Source organism: Chiloscyllium punctatum, unplaced genomic scaffold, assembly GCF_047496795.1.
Source record: "Chiloscyllium punctatum isolate Juve2018m unplaced genomic scaffold, sChiPun1.3 scaffold_753, whole genome shotgun sequence".
Lineage (NCBI taxonomy): Eukaryota > Metazoa > Chordata > Chondrichthyes > Orectolobiformes > Hemiscylliidae > Chiloscyllium > Chiloscyllium punctatum.
In genome coordinates this window covers 1-5,000 of record NW_027310487.1, presented here as the reverse complement: position 1 = coordinate 5,000, position 5,000 = coordinate 1, and positions in this window count along the sequence as shown.

The following is a 5,000-nucleotide window of genomic DNA, read 5'->3' as shown; positions in this document are numbered from 1 at the left end:
TAACCACTGACACTTAGAATTTTTTCGACTTGGTATAAATCAGTAACCACTGACACTTAGAATTTTTTCGGGTTGGTATAAATCAGTAACCACTGACACTTAGAATATTTTCGGGTTGGTATAAATCAGTAACCACTGACACTTAGAATTTTTTCGGGTTGGTATAAATCAGTAACCACCGACACTTAGAATTTTTTCGGCTCAGTAGAAATCAGTAACCAAGCGCATTTTTGAATTGGTTACTGATTTCTCCGTTCGAGTTGCGGCTGCGGTTGGCTTCAAATAGTGGTGGGGGCTTAATTATCGCCGAGGGGAGCATGTCCCGGTGGTGTGGCCGAGGATGGAGTGCCTTTTGAAGGGGGTGTTTCTGAATTTGGACCCTTTTTGAGTTGCATGGCCGGATGGGTGTGGTTTTGAAGGGTGTGTCTGTCTGGAGTGGCACCGGCGTTGGTGTGAGGCTGAGGGTGGGCGTTCGGTTCCTGGTTAGGGATAGGGAAAGGGTGAGACTTAGCTTTAGTGCTCGTGCCCCCGATTTTGGTAATGTTTGACGTCAATTTTCCAAGGAGGCGAATGCAAGGCTTCAGAGGGACTTTGAGTGTTCGGGGGCGGGGTAGCTCAGCCGGATTTGCCCCGGCGGTTCTGCGGACGGTGTTGACTTCGAGGGCGGACCGGCCCCCGTGTTCAGTCCGAATATCGTGCATTGTTAACGGCGGGAAGTGTTCCAAAAGGGAATGGGATTGAATGTGACTGCTGAAGCCGACTTTGAGACCTGTAACGCGGGTAGCTCAGCCGGATTTGACCCGGCGGTTCTGGCGACGGTCTCGCCTTCGAGGGGGGAGCGCCCCGCGTGTTCAGGCCGAATTTTGTGCATTTCCATCGGCGGGAAGAGGTCCAAACGGGAATGGGATTGAATGTGACTGCTGAAGCCGACATTGAGACCTCTAACGCGGGTAGCTCGGCAGGATTTGACCCGGCGGTTCTGCCGAAGGTCTCACCTTCGAGGGGGGAGCGTCCCGCGTGTTCAGGCCGAATATCGTGCATTGTTAACGGCGGGAAGTGTTCCAAACGTGAATGGGATTGAATGTGACTGCTGAAGCCGACATTGAGACCTCTAACGCGGGTAGCTCGGCCGGATTTGACCCGGCGGTTCTGGCGACGGTCTCGCCTTCGAGGGGGGAGCGTCCCGCGTGTTCAGGCCGAATTTTGTGCATTTCCATCGGCGGGAAGAGGTCCAAACGGGAATGGGATTGAATGTGACTGCTGAAGCCGACATTGAGACCTCTAACGCGGGTAGCTCGGCAGGATTTGACCCGGCGGTTCTGCCGAAGGTCTCACCTTCGAGGGGGGAGCGTCCCGCGTGTTCAGGCCGAATATCGTGCATTGTTAACGGCGGGAAGTGTTCCAAAAGGGAATGGGATTGAATGTGACTGCTGAAGCCGACATTGAGACCTCTAACGCGGGTAGCTCGGCCGGATTTGACCCGGCGGTTCTGGCGACGGTCTCGCCTTCGAGGGGGGAGCGTCCCGCGTGTTCAGGCCGAATTTTGTGCATTTCCATCGGCGGGAAGAGGTCCAAACGGGAATGGGATTGAATGTGACTGCTGAAGCCGACATTGAGACCTCTAACGCGGGTAGCTCGGCCGGATTTGACCCGGCGGTTCTGCCGAAGGTCTCACCTTCGAGGGGGGAGCGTCCCGCGTGTTCAGGCCGAGTTTTGTGCATTTCCATCGGCGGGAAGAGGTCCAAACGGGAATGGGATTGAATGTGACTGCTGAAGCCGACATTGAGACCTCTAACGCGGGTAGCTCGGCCGGATTTGACCCGGCGGTTCTGCCGAAGGTCTCAGCTTCGAGGGGGGAGCGCCCACCGTGTACAGGCCGATTTTCATGCATTTCCAACCGTGGGAAGGGGTCCGAAAGGGGATGGGGGTGAACGTGACTGCTCAACCCGACTTTGAGACCTCTAACGCGGGTAGCTCAGCCGGATTTGACCCGGCGGTTCTGGCGACGGTCTCGCCTTCGAGGGGGGGAGCGTCCGCGTGTTCAGGCCGAATTTTGTGCATTTCCATCGGCGGGAAGAGGTCCAAACGGGAATGGGATTGAATGTGACTGCTGAAGCCGACATTGAGACCTCTAACGCGGGTAGCTCGGCCGGATTTGACCCGGCGGTTCTGCCGAGGTCTCACCTTCGAGGGGGGAGCGTCCCGCGTGTTCAGGCCGAATTTTGTGCATTTCCATCGGCGGGAAGAGGTCCAAACGGGAATGGGATTGAATGTGACTGCTGAAGCCGACATTGAGACCTCTAACGCGGGTAGCTCGGCCGGATTTGACCGGCGGTTCTGCCGAAGGTCTCACCTTCGAGGGGGGAGCGCCACCGTGTACAGGCCGATTTTCATGCATTTCCAACCGTGGGAAGGGGTCCGAAAGGGGATGGGGGTGAACGTGACTGCTCAACCCGACTTTGAGACCTGTAACGCGGGTAGCTCAGCCGGATTTGACCCGGCGGTTCTGGCGACGGTCTCGCCTTCGAGGGGGGAGCGTCCCGCGTGTTCAGGCCGAATTTGTGCATTTCCATCGGCGGGAAGAGGTCCAAACGGGAATGGGATTGAATGTGACTGCTGAAGCCGACATTGAGACCTCTAACGCGGGTAGCTCGGCCGGATTTGACCCGGCGGTTCTGCCGAAGGTCTCACCTTCGAGGGGGGGAGCGTCCCGCGTGTTCAGGCCGAATTTTGTGCATTTCCATCGGCGGGAAGAGGTCCAAACGGGAATGGGATTGAATGTGACTGCTGAAGCCGACATTGAGACCTCTAACGCGGGTAGCTCGGCCGGATTTGACCCGGCGGTTCTGCCGAAGGTCTCACCTTCGAGGGGGGAGCGCCCACCGTGTACAGGCCGATTTTCATGCATTTCCAACCGTGGGAAGGGGTCCGAAAGGGGATGGGGGTGAACGTGACTGCTCAACCCGACTTTGAGACCTGTAACGCGGGTAGCTCAGCCGGATTTGACCCGGCGGTTCTGGCGACGGTCTCGCCTTCGAGGGGGGAGCGCCCCGCGTGTTCAGGCCGAATTTTGTGCATTTCCATCGGCGGGAGAGGTCCAAACGGGAATGGGATTGAATGTGACTGCTGAAGCCGACATTGAGACCTCTAACGCGGGTAGCTCGGCAGGATTTGACCCGGCGGTTCTGCCGAAGGTCTCACCTTCGAGGGGGGAGCGCCCACCGTGTACAGGCCGATTTTCATGCATTTCCAACCGTGGGAAGGGGGCCGAAAGGGGATGGGGGTGAATGTGACTGCTCAACCCGACTTTGAGGCATCTAACCCGGGTAGCTCAGCCGGGTTTGACCCGGCGGTTCTGCCGACTGCCTCGCCTTCGAGGGGGGAGCGTTCCCCCGTGTACAGGCCGATTTTCATGCATTTCGAACCGTGGGAAGTGGCCCAAAAGGGGATGGGGGTGAATGTGACTGCTCAACCCGACTTTGGCGCTTCCGAGCCGGGTAGCCCGGCCGGGTTTGACCCGGCGGTTCTGCCGTCGGTCTCGCCTTCGAGGCGGAGCCTCCCCGTGTACAGGCCGATTTTCATGCATTTGCAACGGTGGGAAGTTGCCCAAAAGTCGATGGGAGTGAATGTGACTGCTCAACCCGACTTTGAGACTTTTAGCCGGGTAGCTCAGCCGGGTTTGACCCGGCGGTTCTGCCGACGGTCTCGCCTTCGAGGGGGGAGCCTCCCCCGTGTACAGGCCGATTTTCGTGCATTTCCAACGGTGGGAAGAGGTTCAAAAGGGGATGGGAGTGAATGTGACTGCTCAACCCGACTCTGAGGCTTCTAACCCGGGTAGCTCGGCCGGGTTTGATCCGGCGGTTCTGCCGACGGTCTCGTCTTCGAGGCCGGTGCCTCCCCCGTGTACAGGCCGATTTTCGTGCATTTCCAACGGTGGGAAGTGGTCCAAAAGGGAATGGGGGTGGACGTGTCTGCTCATACCGACTTTGAGACTTGTAAGCCGGGTAGCTCAGCCGGGTTTGACCCGGCGGTTCTGCCGACGGTCTCGCCTTCGAGGGGGGAGCCTCCCCCGTGTACAGGCCGATTTCCGTGCATTTCCAACGGTGGGAAGAGGTTCAAAAGGGGATGGGAGTGAATGTGACTGCTCAACCCGACTCTGAGGCTTCTAACCCGGGTAGCTCGGCGGGTTTGATCCGGCGGTTCTGCCGACGGTCTCGTCTTCGAGGCCGGTGCCTCCCCCGTGTACAGGCCGATTTTTCGTGCATTTCCAACGGTGGGAAGAGGTTCAAAAGGGGATGGGGGTGAATGCGACTGCTCAACCCGACTCTGAGGCTTCTAACCCGGGTAGCCCGGCCGGGTTTGACCCGGCGGTTCTGCCGTCGGTCTCGCCTTCGAGGGCGGAGCCTCCCCCGTGTACAGGCCGATTTTCATGCATTTGCAACGGTGGGAAGTTGCCCAAAAGTCGATGGGAGTGAATGTGACTGCTCAACCCGACTTTGAGACTTTTAAGCCGGGTAGCTCAGCCGGGTTTGACCCGGCGGTTCTGCCGACGGTCTCGCCTTCGAGGGGGGAGCCTCCCCCGTGTACAGGCCGATTTTCGTGCATTTCCAACGGTGGGAAGAGGTTCAAAAGGGGATGGGAGTGAATGTGACTGCTCAACCCGACTCTGAGGCTTCTAACCCGGGTAGCTCGGCCGGGTTTGATCCGGCGGTTCTGCCGACGGTCTCGTCTTCGAGGCCGGTGCCTCCCCCGTGTACAGGCCGATTTTCGTGCATTTCCAACGGTGGGAAGTGGTCCAAAAGGGAATGGGGGTGGACGTGTCTGCTCATACCGACTTTGAGACTTGTAAGCCGGGTAGCTCAGCCGGGTTTGTTCCGGCGGTTCTGCCGACGGTCTCGTCATCGAGGGGGGAGCCTCCCCCGTGTCCAGGCCGATTTTCATGCATTTCCACCGTGGGAAGTGGTCCAAAAGGGAATGGGGGTGAATGTGACTGCTCATAC